Source organism: Bemisia tabaci, chromosome 1 (genome assembly GCF_918797505.1).
Source record: "Bemisia tabaci chromosome 1, PGI_BMITA_v3".
Taxonomy (NCBI): Eukaryota; Metazoa; Arthropoda; class Insecta; order Hemiptera; family Aleyrodidae; genus Bemisia; species Bemisia tabaci.
This window is the reverse complement of record NC_092793.1, coordinates 51,407,994-51,425,646: the sequence shown is the minus strand read 5'-3', so window position 1 is coordinate 51,425,646 and position 17,653 is coordinate 51,407,994. Positions and strand designations below refer to the sequence as shown.

At 41.3% G+C, this 17,653-nt stretch overlaps 1 protein-coding gene across 1 annotated transcript in view; it reads right to left on the bottom strand.

Moving 5' to 3' along the window:
* Nucleotides 1-17,308, bottom strand: part of ced-6 (PTB domain-containing adapter protein ced-6) — a 96,436-nt gene extending 79,128 nt beyond the window's left edge. The window contains exons 1-2 of the mRNA XM_072302826.1: nt 17,037-17,308; nt 2,031-2,075 (exon numbers count right to left, since the gene is read on the bottom strand). The gene's annotated coding sequence lies outside the window, so the exon portion shown is untranslated. The remainder of the gene's footprint in view (nt 1-2,030; nt 2,076-17,036) is intronic.
* Nucleotides 17,309-17,653: the final 345 nt, after the last annotated feature.

Sequence of the window (17,653 nt, the reverse complement as noted above, 5' to 3'; positions counted from 1 at the left end):
ATGTGCCGCGTACTTTCTCCCTTTCACGTAAGACGCGAATTACGGCGGAGGTCACTATCATAGCGTATAGCGTCGTCGCATCGCGGCTCCTGCGGTAACGTCACGTCGCCAACCTACGGTTCCTGCCGATGCATGCTCACACTCCGGCGTTTTCGTTAAAACAACAATGGTCAACAATGGCGTGGCGTGCTTTGCGATATATCGATTGTTATGCCATTTAAACCTATGGAAAAGGATCGATAAACAGGGTGTCCGCAGCGAACACCTTAATAATCGATTCTTCACTGTAGGTTTAAATGTCATAACAATTGATACATCGCAATTCACGCCACGCCACTGAGGTCAACCTCACAAAAAAACGGGTCAAAAATAACGAGCACCTATGAGACACCTCATGACCAACTCGAAAAACCTACTACGTTCAGTCATATGCACGAAACATGATGGTACTCAAATGAGTTTTAAGTCTACTAAGAAGTTCTTAAGAGTTGTTTTACCACAATTTGATGGATTCAGATCGCAGGAGCACGTCCTATACGTCCGATAAGGGTGTATCAAATCAAGAGGGAGAAAAAAAAGAGTAGAGAAAGACGAAGAGGAATAAAAAAAATGAAAAGGAAGAGGAGATGAGGAGGAATGCGGAGAAGCAAGAAAGAAGCAAAGGAATAAGAGGATGAGGAGGAATTGGGAAAACAGACACAACGAACGATAATGTAACGATATTACGATTCAACAACAATTAGACTGAGAGCACATGCAGCTAAATGAGACGAATTGTATCCAAATAAACACTTACAGACTAAGAATAATCGATGACAATTTCAGCTCTTTGGTTTGCCCGTGATGCACTCCTCATTTTTTGTAATTTCAACGTGCGACACGGGTCTCCGACACAACATTATTGGACCCCAGGGCCGGATTTACCTACTTGCAACCCATGGGCCGCCTGTATCTTGCCGCCCCCTTCTCATTCGTTTTGAAACATCAATAAAAACCATCAAGTGAACGTGCCAGCGGGGGAGGGGTGCATAAGACGCGTTTACTCGTGTTGGGCACATTTTTTGGAAAAGCCCTGTCAACACTACTAGCAAAAGTTCACGGAACTTTGCGCGAAATATTAGTTTCGTAAACCTATCTCTTTGTGGACAAGGCCTTCCATTCATAAGAAATGAACGGAAAAGTAATGAAAGAACAAACATAAATGTGGATTAAGTAATGATTTTAACTTCCGCCGCCGCGCCTCGCAGACCGCACTGCGTTTGACGCAATGCGTGAAGTATTCACGCAGTCTTGTAGGCGCTATGCGTCTCACGCTGATCGCACTGTGTTTGACGCAATGCGTGAAGTATTCACGCATTCTTGCAGGCGCTATCCGATTCACGCTGACCGCAGTGACCGCACTGTGTTTGATGCAATGCGTGAAGTATTCTTGCAGTCTTGTAGGCGCTAATATGTGTTACATGCCGATCGATCGCCGCGCCGAGGGCTTTTCCTTTTCATCTCAAGTCCTCGTCATCATTTCTCTCCAAGTCGCGCCGTTCCAGGCCAAATTGCGTGTTTGGTTTCTCTCTTAACTCGACTAATTAAAGGTGCTATCACTTGTATCACTGAAAGACGACAAAATTAGAAATTACTCTCAGGAAATTAGAGATTTTGTCGCCTTTTTTCGTTGGTATTTTTTTTTCTTTTTTTCTAAATCCGATTTTTTTATACCTACATTTAAAAAAATTGCAAAATTTGCCGCCCCCTAGATTTGCCGCTATGGGCCGCGGCCCATGTGCCCACTCCCTTAATCCGGCCCTGTTGGACCCAACTTTAAAATCCGACCGGATGAGTTCAAAAAGAAAAGAGCGGCAAGAATGGTTCTTGACATAAATTGACACGTTTCACCCAATGTTGATCAATTTTGCAAAATTGTCGACGAGAGATCGTGGGAAGAATTTACAACTTGATATAAATGGAGGAAAGTGGGTAGACCGGTGAGGGATCATAAGAGATATCATACAAAGAGTCCACACACTCAATCTTACCGTGAACTTTGCTGATCGCTGAGATCTTCCGAGTTGCCGCTGATCCTGTAACAGAAAAAACGGAGGGTTCAAATGTAGTGCTGCATGTGTGTGTGTGTAATATTCAGGGATGAATTCAGTTATGGGGATGAGAGGCAGCTGCCAACGGCAGATATTTTCAGAGCTGTAAATTTCTTTGAATGCCTCAAGATTTATTCTCGATCAGGGAACGAAATTTTAGGTAAGAACACACTGGAATTAATTTATAAAGAATGATACACAAAATCTGAATGCCCGCCTCATTAATGTTTTGAAACACCACAATAAACAAGCATTTCTTCTTCTATCTCTTTTTTTGGGTTTAGTTTTGCCTCTCACCGTCATTTTTTTCGGTGTGCTTTCTAGAAGAAAATACTGCACTCATAGCAAAGTTTGACAGAACATTGCATTTTTTTAAATTTCTTTCTCAGCCGTGATTTATAAACAGTGTGGATTTTTTAATTTTTTCGACGACTGAATGATATGCATGGGAGGGGGAGGCAGTTCGTATGGACGTGAGGACGTGTGGAGTTGCTGGCGGTATTGGCTGGAATTGAGTTGGACTTAGCGATGCCGTAATGTCTGATGCTTCTTTGATGAGAAAGTTGCCGCTTTCGTTCGGTCGACTCAGAAAATTTAGCTGCAAACTCGTTTCAAGCCCACACGGTGTGGTTTCTTCGTCTCATACTTAGTTCTGTCAGCAAAACAATTTCTCAGAGTGAATATTTAAATATTAAAGGAAATTCTTGGCGATACTGATTAAAGCAATTTTTACGTGAAATATAACTTATAGACACTAGTTATGTGCTATTTTTGTGGTGTGCAACTCTGAGGAGAACTCATGCATTATGACTTTACATTGTACCCAATTTACGATCAGCTGGGTAAAATATGAAAAAGTAACACTTCACTGAAAATATCGGACATTGGAGTTTAAATTCTTGCATGAGCAAGAGGTTTTAGAGTCCCAAATATGGGGCATGAGAATAATTCTCTTAAACGCTCTTATTTTTGTTCTTGTTGGGAGGTGCAGTGATTCATAACATTGTGAGTATTGTGTACAAAAACACTGCAACCCACTTTCTGCGCCGCTCCTGGTTCCGAGAGAAACAAAGACACTCTTCAATTTCTCTTTGTACTTTTGCTCCCCCCCCCCCTTTATGGATTGTTATACAGAAAAAAAAATTGGCCGCGCCAAACTCAGCGGCCCCTTTCATGATGGGTTTCATGTTAATCAACCACTTGCAGAAAAGCCCGATCGAGGTGTTTCGTGTATAACTAGTTAGGCAGCAGCCACCCGTCGGTTTTTTTTTTTCATTTGGTCTCGTCATTTTTTAGGGGGAGTTTTTTGGATTGGGCCGGGGTGGCTACCGCCACCTAGAATATCTTTTTACCAATTTTTACTCACTCGATGGTTGTTAGGAAACATGAGTTCCTGTTCGTTTAATGGAAAATCTGGTGACTCGATTCGCAATGTAATAACATATGAAGTATTAAAGCTTGATTTTCTTTGAAAACGTCACGTGCTTACTGAAGAAAAAATTTGCAAGGTGTCTACGAAAACAGACTGACCAAAAATCAGTACTTCTTTAGTACTTTTTCAGTACATTCCCAAGAAATTCAGTACCTCCACAACCGAAAAGTTTTTCAGTGCCTCCAATTGACGAAATTTGAAAAATTTCAATTTCTCGCTCAACTTGCGACAAAAATTACAAAAAATGAAAAAAATTCCGGACCTTCTTGCGGAATTTCCGCACTTTTTCAGTACTTCCGGACCGCCTTTAAAAAATCATTACTATTTCCGGACTTTCCGGAAATTCCGGACTTGTAGACACCCTGATTTGTTGCTCGAAACGTTTAACTCACCAGGGAAAGCAAATGAAGATAATCTGGCGATTTTCCCCCGACATTTCTGTCATTTTCCCTGAGATTTCCAGGTTTTCCCGGACTTCTTAAAATTCCCTGACATTTCCCGGTTTCCCGATATTCCCTGACTGTGGCAACCCTGTAACAGAAAATTTTTGCAGATCTGTCCGAATATAACGGATTCGCTCCCCGTCAAGATTGGGACGAAACTGAGGATCTGATTCTAGATGTGCCTATACTGAGAGTCAAGACAATGTGAATCCATTTCTGATTGGTTCCCGTATTTTAGGCCTTCACAATGTCACAAACGGGAATAAAGATTACATTTTCAGCGATTGCAAAAATTATAATCTGGTTTGGACCGGGGAATTACGGGTTCGGCAAGGAACAAACGGAATGAGAGAAGGAACGGAGAAAGGAATTTGAGAATGGGCCGATCAAAGATTACAAAAAACGTTCAATTTCTGTAATCTTTATTCCCGTTTGTGACTCCATGATGGGGTGTTGTCTTGACTCTCAGTCTAAAGGGACTCTAGTCAAGATTGGGACGAAACTGAGTATCTGATTCTAGGTGTACCCTGAGGGCCCGAGGCCCCGCTGTCTTGAAACTTGCGATATGGCCGGAGCCGGCAACGCGGATGAAAAAGGAGCGCTCAAGTTTAGCGGTGGGTGTCAATGAACCCGCGTGTTGTCACTGTTGTCACTATTCGGTACGCAGTGTCGAGCGGTCGAGCGGGCGAGCGGTTCGTCAGGCAAATGCGAATGCCAAGTTGCGAGCGAGCAAAGCGCTTCAAGCACCGGCTGCTCGCTCCGTCGCGTCGCTCTCCAAAGTCATGTTATTCACAACAGTGGTATGGCGTGCTTTGCGATATCGATTGATCTACCATTTACACCTATGGAATAGTCGCAGCGAACACCTTGATTATCGATTCTTTACCATGGGTTCAAGTGGGGAAGTATCGATAATCGATCATTCACGCCTCGCCAATGATTCACAATCAATGGATTTTGTATCAACTTAATCGCGGGAGAGAGGGGAGCGAGAAGGGGGCAGAGAGAAACAGCTAAAATTGAGATTGAAATTTACAACATTTCACAAAAAATGGAGAGCAACTTGAAAATTAAAAGGTGGCAGTGAACGCCAGTTCTACATTCCTTAACTATAAATAACTTGGGGTGAATTAACTTTAATCCTAGCTTATTTCCTTTTTTTTGTAATTGAGAAATCTAGCCTCCATCTATTCCGATATGGGGGGACAGAGCTCCAAAAAGGCTCGATATTGGTCTATTTTCTTGAGGTCAGGTGTGGCAAGCTCACGAGGCTGCCTATTTCCGGGACGCCTGATCACCTCCGATCAGTCCAGCAACCTTAAAGCTCCTGGATTTGGATAAGAAGGACTGGGTCTTTCTTCACACATCACACCTCTCTAATAACCGAAAGACAAACATTTTCGCGCTTTCTACGTCAACTCCGAACAGATGTCTTCATTTCTCTCACACGATCTGGCCAGTGACGTGGCGTGCTTTGCGATGTATCGATTGTCCTGACGTTTAAACCTATGGGAAAGGATCGATAAACAGGGTGTTCGCAGCGAACACCTTAACAATCGATTCTTTACCATAGGTTTAAATGGCAGAACAATCGATACATCGCAATTCACGCCACGCCACTGGATCTGGCATTGCAGATCTGTCTTGAGAGAAGGCTTTGTATTACTTCAATTTTCCGAAGGTGTGAATTGGCCAGAGATCAGGACAGACCCTCCACTACCTCTCGGTGACAGGTGGAAACTTTTACTTTTTGGGTTTCAACACACCTGATGGACAATTAAGGCAGAAACAGTCACAAGACCTACTGGGTGAATGATGAGCTGCGGGTGACGTAATGCCTTGATGAGCCGAACAAATTTACCAAATTTCGGTTTCTTTGCAGGATGAAATACTCGATGGTTCGACTCATTTTCAAAGTTAAGCCCTGGATAGACGATCAAATTTCGAAACAATTCCGATCAAAGTAGACATGCTGATGACTGATGGTCACCATCTACCATCAAATTCGGACGGGCCGCACTATTTTGTTCAAAGTGAGATCAGAATGGAGTGCCACTATTCATCATTTCCTGCCTCAGGAAACATTTCTGCCAAGTATTCATTTTAAAATTAAGCAAATTCATGAGTTCAAGACTGATGACTCCCGACACTTTGATGGTAATTGGTTCGGGAATTCGATCGTCTATCGAGACCTTTAGGCCCCCTCGTGCTTTCGAAATAATTCTTCCGGTGATTTTGGATGTGGCAGCGTTGGGGCCCACCTTCGCGCCGTCACTGTTCAAATTCGGAGTTGCAGCGCTCATCACTCGTGGGTTTTCGTCTCCGTTTGACACCTCATTTTTCTTTCTCTCTTCCTTTTGTTGCTATTAAATTTTTTGCGTCCTTTCCTGCTCCTCCGCCTCCAGTATTTCAAAGGAGAGCTTTGAATCTTTGCGTCAGCCCCCTGACCCTCCCTCTCTCATGAGAAGAGAAGCTGCGTCATGTAGCTGCTGGGTCCAATGAAGCTATACGCGCACGCTTTCTTCGGACAGAAAAGTAAAGTGAATAATTAGCAAGTCAATGGGCTACGTTGCCAAAATTAGAAGATATCAATGATATGTTGAAATTTTGTATCATGATGAAAGGGGCCTTTTATGTTTTATGTGATAACTGAATGGGGAAGGGATCTGAACTTGCCTTACGCAAAACCAAAATCACGCAACAAGATACGCGAAATCAAAATTAACATCCTTGTAAATGTTCCACGTATTAAAAGTCACGACCAATTTTCAGTTTTAACTCTCTATCAGGATTTCTTGACAATAACGTGATTTTTGGATTAAACCTAGTATCTAACTCTTGGATGGTAAGTGCGCCAGCGAGTAAAGCAAAATTTAGCATACGATTGGACAGAGCTATGATAAGGAGTTGGGCGTTGACCACAAAACCTCTGCGGTGTTTTTAGACACCCAAATTCAAAAGGAAGTCCCAACAATAGAACGTGAGACTGAGTTTAGTAATCATTGAATTAATTTTTTTCCGTACGAAGAAGTATGAGTGAAATCGTAAAATCTTCAGTGCGCATTAGGACTAAAACTGAGGATTTTTATCAAGTTATGAAATGGACCGATTACTTTGGCAAATTGCATTTGACCAAATTAATTTGAAAAAATAATTTATAACTCCAATCATTAATTTCCTTCCTTGTCTTCACTCCTTCAGCGCAAGAGAGAAAAAAAAAGAAGTTAAAAATACACAATTGACAAAGATATTCCGATGACTCAAAAGAAACAAACTATAGAGTCCATATACGTATACGTAGAGACCGTAGAGTATGGTAGAGTAATGAAGGTTATCAGGGCACGACCGAAAATTGATAGGAAAGATTTCTGGTTCAAAAGCATGACTGAGCCATGTACTCACAGTATTTACGACAATGCAAATCTTATGTAGCATTTTACTTTCTACAAAAGATATGATCATTCTTTTCACATAAAAATTCATTTACTTGTCCCCCCCCCCTTCACGAGAATCAATTTCGCTTCCGGACAAAAACTAAAAGCAAATACTCTTTAGGAAAACTAAAACAAGATCCGAAAATTTCGACCATAATCGAGCTCTGTGGTTTTGTAGCTACGCAACGAGTTCAATACTGACATGAAATGGATTTTGAGGGAGTGATCGATAAATGAATGCATCTCAACACAAACAACAACGTCCCTTTCATCCTATTGAAAACAGTTGAGCACTATGGCCGTTTAGTGATTTGAGGGCTGGCGTCTAACGCTGTACGCTCAACACGGAAGGCAGTACTTGCACTGAACATAGTAGTGCTAATCAAGCCGCGAGAACATTGCGCTTACCAGTGAAATTCACCCATTAGACGTCGGAGTCACGATAGCGGTGGTACGCGCTGGTTTCACGCAAACCCGATCGATCCCAGCGAGGCGTTTCATATTTTACGCTCGCTCAAATCACTTTAGGCTTGACACTACTTCTTCTTTAGTGACGCCTCGAGCTGTTTAGTGCCAGCACTCCTCTGACTTGTGGCTCATTTGATCTAACCTCGTAGTGACACTAACATGTAGGTCCCAACCTAACTCGTTTTTCCGTTATGATTGTGAGATAGACGTCAAAAACGCTTTTTAATCTGAATTCTGTGAACTCCGCCTAGGGCCTACGTCATCCGAGAACTTCCTTCAAAACACGGTTGGGCAAAATGCGTGACACTATTGAGTTGAGTTGATGAGTGAATACGATCAGTGGCGAGGCGGGAATGATCGATTATCGACAGCTCCCCGTTTGAAGTAGAGTCCCTTTATACTGAGAGTCAAGACAATTTGAATCCATTTCTGATTGGTTCCCGTATTTTAGGCCTCCACAGTGTCACAAACGGGAATAAAGATTACATTTTCACCAATTGCAAAGATTATAATCTGGAATGGACCAGGGAATTACGGGTTCGGCAAGGAACAAACGGAATGAGAGGAGGAACGGAGAAAGGCATTTGAGAATGGGCCGATCAAAGATTACGAAAAACGTTCAATTTCTGTAATCTTTATTCCCGTTTGTGACATCCATGAGCCGAATTGTCTTGACTCTCAGTATAAAGGGACTCTAGTTTGAAGCTGTATTAGAGAATCGATTATTAAGGTGTTCGTGGCGTACAAACTGTCTACCAATCCTCTTCCATAGGTTTAAATGGCAGATCAATCAATAAATCGCAAAGCACGCCACTCCACTGAATGAGAATGCAAGGTGCAGACCGAAGATGCGTAGAATTCGAGTTAAAGAGTCACATACAAATATCTTTGACGCATTCTTGTAATATCGAATCTTCGATTAAAATACCAACATTTCAATATTTTAAGAACATAATGTTAAGCAATGATTGTATGCACATTTCCCTTCCTCTTTAGACCAAGCGCCATACGCAGTGTGAAAAAAGGACAATGCGAAGTCCCGACAAAACACGGCGACTTCCAGCATCTCCATCAACCGCACCTTTATGTCAATTTAAAAAACAGCGAAACCGAAAAGAATGACCTTCAATGTTAGGCACCAAGCTTAATTTCAAAAATGTATTACCATTGTTATTAATGCTCCTATGTGTTTATCCCACATTAATCCAACAGTGTCCGCTGTCCGCTAAATGCTTTTAAGCTGCATTGGTTATTTTTCCTACCTCGCGTTTAAGTCACTCCGCAATATCAAGATGCAAAGTTTTTGAAACCGAAGTTTTCACTACGTCGTACTTCTATCTCAAAATCAAATGCATCACTGAAAGGAGCAATTGAAATTTTTCGCCGAGCACTGATTTATTTTGGGAATTTCCTCCTTTCAGATCGCCCGTAAAAAAAATTCCCCGGGAGAAATTTTGGGTTGCGCTGGAATTAGTCAAAAATAGTGAATGGAGTAGTAAAAATGTGTGTGAGAAAAAGGCAAGAAGGGTAGTTATGAAGGAACATAACACGGTCTAGAATTACTGATTATGTATCTAATGTTTTGTAATGCTTGTATAATGAGGTTTGAGGTAGGTAATGGCAAAAATAGTCGATATGGGTTTTCTCTTTACAAATGGGTATTCACATTAGTGTTGTTAAATGTCTTCAAATAAATAAACCAACGGAAACAATTTCTGTGCAATGCACACATCTTACCCACGTAAGGTTAAGGTACAGTCTGATCAAACGATTAGGAAACGCATCAATGAAGGATTTTGAAAGTCGGGTACACGCTGCGCTGAGATATCATTTCTTTTCTTAATGAAAATCTCAAATTTTTACCTTTTGATAATTCCATCACGTACTATACTTGGTTCTTTATCCCTTTACGCGAAGTTGGAGGGTATTGCAACACTTTCGGCCCAATCAAAACCACAGATTTCGTAACCATTCGTAGAGAGGTCTCATATTATTGTCTACGACAGAGCTGGGGCGAGTAATTTTTGCTTTCGTGTGTGCGATTAAGCGGCCACGTCCTTGTATATCATTCAGACGTAAGATCACGGATGAAAGTGACGAATTGGCTGAAAGACTCCGATATTCCTGCATGGATTGGCCGCACGTCGTTCATGAAAGGTCAGCTGAGGGCATCGAGGTATCGCATCGCATCGAGGGCATAGTGGTTATGAACACAGGAAGGTTTATTCATGCTATCGAAAGCCGTTTCTGGGTGATTTGATCTCGGAATTGCAGCCCCTATTCCAGGTCGCGTACCTGTGCTTGCTGAGTCGTTGGAAGTCCTACTCTGCCGTGCTATGGAAAAACGCCGTATGAACATTCGATTGTTGCCAAATTTCCTCCGATAAAATGTTAATTTTTGAGGAGCGCAATGAATATTTTTCCTTTAAATTTTCAGATACTGTAGATTAAATTGCAAATAAAATTCTGTGAAAAATTGGGGGAAAAATATCCAGTAGTTTTCCAGGAAATTGGCATTTTATTGAAGGAAATTAGGCAACACCTGAAGGCTGATAAGGCGTTTTTTCTCAGCACGGCAGTACTGCAGAAAGCTAATCTCGATTTGCGACACCGCAGGCAGGCGTTGCTGCGCGGGCAAGGAAATTCAAAACGCCTTCAATTTTTTACACGCTACAAGGACAACTATGAACACGAATAGTGTTATCGAGGTGCTTCATTCTGGCGTAGTTGTGCTTGCCATTTGTCGAAGTCTCTGATATGACATCTAGCTGGTATATAGGAGGCTTTGACAAGATAAGGGCCCATTGTTCGTCACTTTGAAGGGGACATTTATGTTGTAAGTACATTTTTTCGGAGTAACAATTTTGTGCCAAAGATATATGAACTTATAATCAGAGAAATCAGGAATAATCGAAATATTGGGGCACTAACATCATTGGAATTAAATTTCATCAAAATATTGCAAAAGAAAATTTGAAAAGTGTGAGAGCTTCATGGATAACAAGTTTCATAAAGTCAACGTGATGATATCTGTCATTTTTTGGAGTTTCAGATAATATATTGATTGTATGTTCTTAAACCATAGGAGGAGGACAGTTGGTGTACTGTACAACTTTTGACTCGGAAATTTTAACAAAAATCTTTTTAAACTTGACATTGACTCAAGAATTAATAGAAAACAGCGAGGACTCCAAAAGAGTTTTCTCGAAAATCAAGACATCGGTGGAACCGACTTCGTGAAAAGCTTCGAGCCGTCATCAACGCGCGTCCTTTCCCTTGCTCTGTTTCCATATTGTGTTCATTTCCATTGGTCTTTTTTGTGCTGCTGGTTTAAAGGCTACGTGAGCAACACAGCCGAAGATAAGAGAGACGTGATCCGGCCTCAACTTTTAAAGTTTTCTCCCCAGAAGGAGCGAAGCTCCAGTAGCAGCATAGAGCGCCGAGCAAAGTATTGCGAGTTCACGCCACACGCCATCGCGCCTTCAATTTTTGAGACGCAACACGGACATCCATCAAGCACGAATAGTTGTATCTCTACGCCGCGCCGTCATCAACGCGCGTCCTTTCCCTTACTCTGTTTCCATGTTGTGTTCATTTCCATTGGTCTTTTTTGTGCTGCTGGTTTAAAGGCTACGTGAGCAACACAGCCGAAGATAAGAGAGACGTAATCCGGCCTCAACTTTTAGAGTTTTCTCCCGAGAAGGAGCGACGCTCCAGTAGCAGCATAGAGCGCCGAGCAAAGTATTGCGAGTTCACGCCACACGCCATCGCGCCTTCAATTTTCGAGACGCAACACGGACATCCATCAAGCACGAATAGTTGTATCTCTACGCCGTCATTTACGCGCGCCCTTTTCTTTGCTCTGTTTCCATTAGTTTTATTTGTAGTGGCGTTTAAATCACTACGTGAGCAACGTACCAGGGAATATAGGAGAGATTAAATCCAGCCTCGTATTTTAAACTTTTCTCCCGAATAGGAGTGCCGTTCCATTGGCGGCATAGAGCGCTGAGCAAAGTGAGTTCACGCCTCGCGCCATCGCGCCTTCAATTTTTCAGACGCAACACGGACATCCATCAAGCACGAATAGTTGTATCACTGAACCGTAGCTTAATATACCTCTAATCGCGCATGCTTGCGCGCTTTGCCGTTTTAGAAGCACAATAAACTACTAGACAAGATAAATAATCAAGCCCATGGTAACATGATTTCTCATCATAAGCTAATAACAGAACATAATACAAACTAAAAATACCCCATATTAACACATAGAGATATTAACTAACGATTATTATTCACCTCATTTATACCAGAGTGCTTTACACAAGAATTCAAACTTTCCGCTCGCGAAAAAAACAGTATCACTCAGGGGCGGACTGGCCATGGGGGCGGGGAGGCGATCGCCCCCTAACAATTTGCCGCGGATGTCCCGAAGGGGCCCCCGTGGCGAATTTTTTTTCGAGTCATCGTTTTTTTCCCGTAATGTTGGAATTTTTTTATCCTTTTCAATCACTAAAAGGCCCCGAATTCCTTGAAAATTTGTCTCTAAGAGACATGGAAGGTCGCTAAAAGCATTTGTGATGAAGGGACCCCCGATGAATCCTGAGAATGGGTTATTTTGAAGTTCAAGTACTGTAGAATCCAACTTCAATAATGCCTCCGTGTTTAAAAAGTGTGAAATTTTCAAAATTTACCGGGGCAGGGCCCCCGGACCTTCTTAGAGGGGCCCCCAAACGACAGGAGGGGCCCTTACATATAGGTCTCCTCCTAACTTTTTGACTACCAGTCCGCCCCTGGTATCACTGCAATAAAAAACAATCCCGTGCACATGTCTACAATCTTACGGGTCAGTCAAGCGATACGCAATCTGAAAGAACTGTTCCCCAATTATTCCCGTTGTGTCGTTTTGGAATAAAAATCAACTCAATAATAATTTTCTCACTATGTCCATTGATTTTTCCTCGCTGAGTGAAAACATTCGATTCGCAATTTCAGAAGACAGTGAATGTTCTTTTTCGAGTTTAAAAATATAGCAGAGTAAAAGACGTCTTGAGAACAACGCATACAACTCTGAAAGTCGTCGTGCGTATTTGGCGATCTAGAGAGGGACATGGAAGAATAGGATGGGACACTGGAACGGACGACAAGTGGCGGCTATTTTTGGAGTGGATCTGATTTGCTAATCGTTTCGTGAAGTTGTATAACTCCCTGTTCACCCCGTCCCACCCTGCCGCCGCGCCGCACACTGTGGTATTGGACCTGAAAAGCTGGCCAAAACTATTTATCACCAGATATCGCCGAGTTTTAAAAATATTTTACAATCAGTACTTCTTCTTATGTGATAATATGCACAATTTAACCACCTAACACATCATATGACAATTTGCGGAGAGTTTAAAGAGGGTGCAAGAAGCCATCCAAAAAGCCTTTAAAAGGACGCAAAGTATCTAACTAAAGCGGTGCATTTAGACGAGTTTCTCCTTCACCTATGGTCTACTTTTCGAAATAAGGACTTTCTATTACCTCATTAATGGTTTTTTTTTTAAAACAGCGTAAGTCACTTCAAAATTTTTGACGAAACAGCCGATCTCTCACATTGAGGAGTAATTGTACATTTCTCAAAAAAATTAATATGAATCATTCTAGATATTAGATTTTTGACAGTTTTGAATCAAAATTAGTGCTAGTATGAAAGTGCCGGGACCTCCATATGATGATTTGAGGATAAATTATAAGATGAAAAATGAGTTCTATCATAATAAGAACCATTGTAAAGACAGAAAGCACCTGTGAAAATGATTCATTTTGATGGGTTCCTTCCTAACCCATGGCGGTCCACATCTCAAAGTGAGGCATTTCACTACGAAATTCGTAAGAAAACCACATATCTCACTTTTACGAGGCTTCAAATGTGCCTCACAGCGTAATTTCATGGTGCCAGAGGGCCACTTTTAAAGCCCATCCCCGGGGCCGCATGGACTCTTTGTCTGTCAAAGTAAATCATGGCATAAATATGTCTATACTCAAGGATAATGCACGAAGAGATTGTTAGATAACGGATTAAACACTTTTGCAAGACTTTAAAGTGACCCTCTCATCCGCTTTCAATTATTTTTTTTATCCCTCTTTCGAGGGCGTAGGGGCCAAAGAAACAGGTTCCGTGACCGAATATCACCCAATTGGTACTAAATGGGTCAGAGCTGTTGGAAAAATACAATTTCAGTCGTTAGTATCGACATAATGTTTCCCATTCATGTTTGTGAAAATCGCTCAAAAGTCCATCTTTAAAGTCAAAAATTTCAATTTCCTCAGTTTTCCTCAGTCTGTCACCCCTGAATCATGAAAATACCCACTTCGGACTAAAACATCCCGCCTCAAACTGCTTGAGAACAGTTGAGATAAAAAAGATATCGGCCTCTGAATTTCGAAAAAAACGTTTACTTTTACATCACTTTTCAACCTCCTGTGAAAATCACTAAAAAAAGAAATTTCGAAAATACTGTGGTTAGTTGTGTAGATTTTCTCCCTAAGAATGTGTTGCATATCGCCGAACTTCCCTCTTATGATCGCACAGTTGAAGTAAACTGATCGACGAGTAGCGTGCCGAAACATATCAAAATAATCACTGAGAAATAGGTAACTTCGTGGTCTCTGCGCGGGAAATTGAGCCACTCGAAAAATGGTACATACATGTCTACCAGGGTAAAAAACACAGTGTAGATTTCGAATATCACATTGGTTTTCCACTAAAAAAAATTTAAAATTGAGGTTTTGGCCAGGTTTTTCGGTCAAATACCACAGTGTGCGCCGTCCCGTTGACACTCAAGTGTTGAATGTTGATCAATTTGCCATTCAGTCGGGATTACGGCAGCGGGAACCGATCTCCTCCGCCTCTGAAGTAGTAACATGCACAATTGATTGCAGATGCGCGCTGCAACTTGCAACATTCGTCGTCCTATTGCCCGGTCGCCAATACCGGGAGTGTCCAGCTTGAAAGGGGGCACAAAGACCATCTCCAGTTGTCTTTTTAGTAGAAGCGGCGGCGGAGGCAGTAGCAACTCAACTTGAAAAATCCCTCCTGCCAATAGGATCCTATGAATGCTTCTTGGGATGATTCTGACAGTGTTCACTGTTCACCCTATCTATACCAGCTTCCCTTCTTTCCTCCTTCTACGCTACTCCTATGTTCTTTCTCCTATTCCCTCTCCCTTCGAATTTTTTAACTGACGTTCCTTTGATCACCCCTCGCTGTACTTACCCCCTGCTTAATCCCCACTTTATTTTTTTTTTACATTGTTTGTTTATTCCCTGCCCCTTGCTCCTATCTACCTTATACACTTTGCATTCCTCCTCGATAGAGATGCGACCCATATTATTCCCCCAGTTTATGTTATCCCTCCACTTTTTTCTCCCTACCCTAACATCCATTCCATAGTTTAACCCCCAGCCAACACTCTTTCGTTTTTGTCCTCTATTTATCCAAAATTCTTCTTCTTAATCACCCTATCCTATAAAATAAGCTATAAAATAACCTGGTGGGCTGGTCAATATTTAGGGTACTTTTACACTCATTTGTCTCCTTCACACGGCAAAAAAAACAACAACTAAAATAGGACAATCCTCCAACGAACCGACCGGACCGATATTCCCATTCACTTTTTCAGAGCCAGTCAAACTAAACAAAAAATCGATTGTGGGAATTGCAACTAAAAAAAGTAACCAAAGTTAAGTTTTCTGGCTAAATGTATTAATTTAGAAATTATTTAATTTGATTAAACTCTAAGTAGAGTATTCTGATAGAAACAATATCGTAAAATTTACTCTCTTGTCTTCAATATTACATCTTGAAATTAACTACAATTCTCCTTCTAAAAAATCAAAAAGTAAGCGATTTGTCTTTGAAATAAAAATTAACTAACTGACAATAAGGAAACCAAAATTATTGAAGTAATCAAACCCTTAAAATTGAAACACTTAAAGTAGCTGATTAATTAATGACCACCTGACTTCTAGTCATCAAAGTAAAGAAAAATTGAAAAATCAACCTTTGAATAATGTTTGACCTGTTTTTCTTGAAATGCAGGATGCTTCAACATTTTAGGCTTTCATTGAGGCCCTAGATGCAAAAAGGGCACTTCTCGAATGCAGTGTTTCAGAATCTCTGTTGCTAATTAATCCCTTTGAGAGGAATTTAATGGGTGATTTTTCCAGAATTCTTTCCATAGGAAATTGTGGGATCATCAGGAATATTCGGTAAAATTTGTAGTGAAATGGATGCATTCACTTTCCTTACAATGAATGAAATATTAGAGGAGCATCTGAAACTCTGCAACCCAGAAGTGCCATTTTTGCATCCAGCGCCTCAATTTTAACTTATTGCAGATAATCATCGGTTCAAGATTCACAAACGGAGTAGTAAACAAAGATACTTCAGAGTAATAGTCTTTTGATCCTCTGCTTTCGATTTATGTTGATTGGGACTTTGACTGGCACCTTTGTTTGAGTCAGCAACACTGAAAAGTTGCATCAATTATTGGTGCGATGTTGAAGTAAACTTTCGGTTTGCGTTGTGTGCTCAACGCTGACAGATATCACATGACCGTTGACTTGCCCGTTGGGAAGTGCCTTGTCGGTCATCTTTGTTGACTAGCTGGACACTCTGACACCACAAGCACAATTACATTCAGAGGTTAGCTCAATGCTCTCAACTACCTATTGAGGCTGATGACTTGTTGACTTCCGTTTGGTAAACAGTCCAGGGCATCGGGCAATTCAAACGGAGTCGAACAATGCCAAGCGTTTGGAATCAGGTAATTCCGTTGCCTAACGGTCTTAAACAGTTTACTTTGACAACGCAGCTGTTGATCCATGAAATCAAGCTATACGAATAGAGGGGTCTAGACAGCTTGTCCTCACAACCTGAATCCACGCAGATCGAATTTCTAGAAAAAAAAAGAAAGAGACGTAGTTTGGAGGAACTCAGACTTAGGCACTTGGTCGGCTCCCATGGAATACAAAGCTTCATTAATTGCTTTAAAGGCTAGGGGTTCCAAGGAGACAATGTGAATTGCAAGTTCCTTGCGGTGAATCCAATATCTGTGGATCTGCTTGCTACCAGTATTTGATACATAGATCGCACTGAAAGCACTTTAAAGTGATAGTGAGTTCTTACCGGAATCTCGGTGTGGAATTCATAAAAAGAGATTTTGACGATTGAACGAAGCTGCTTGAGGTTGAAAATCAATGAAGAACCACCTGTCGCTCTCACGAAGATAGTACTTCCGGCATTTACGCGAATGTCTGACTTGCAGGCACCAAAATGCGACGCGAGACGCAGAGATACACCCGAAGAGTAATTGGTGCGATATTGCAGAACTTTTTACACAAATTTATCCACGAAACTTTGATGAAGTTGAACTTGATTACAAAAATGCACAATGATTTATAACGTAGAACAAAATCTGTAAACAAAAACAATGACAGGTTGGAGATGGTGGCGCGCTCGTAGGACTAGTGGATTCTAACACGAACTAAAGGATAATCGCCCGCCAATTTTAAATTAATAAGAGCCTCTCACGTGCACCTGCAGAAAGTCATAAGAAGATGACTTGAATTAATATTGTGGGTGGAGTAATATGGGTAATATTTCGAAATGACTCCAAGAATTAATACTCATAAGTTATTCGAAATAAAGTGATAGTCGTTAATTGAGCTAAACTTCCTAAGAAGTAAACAACATTGTTAGTTTGCTAACGTGCGCTGTCGAGTCATAGTCATAAATCGAAGGCT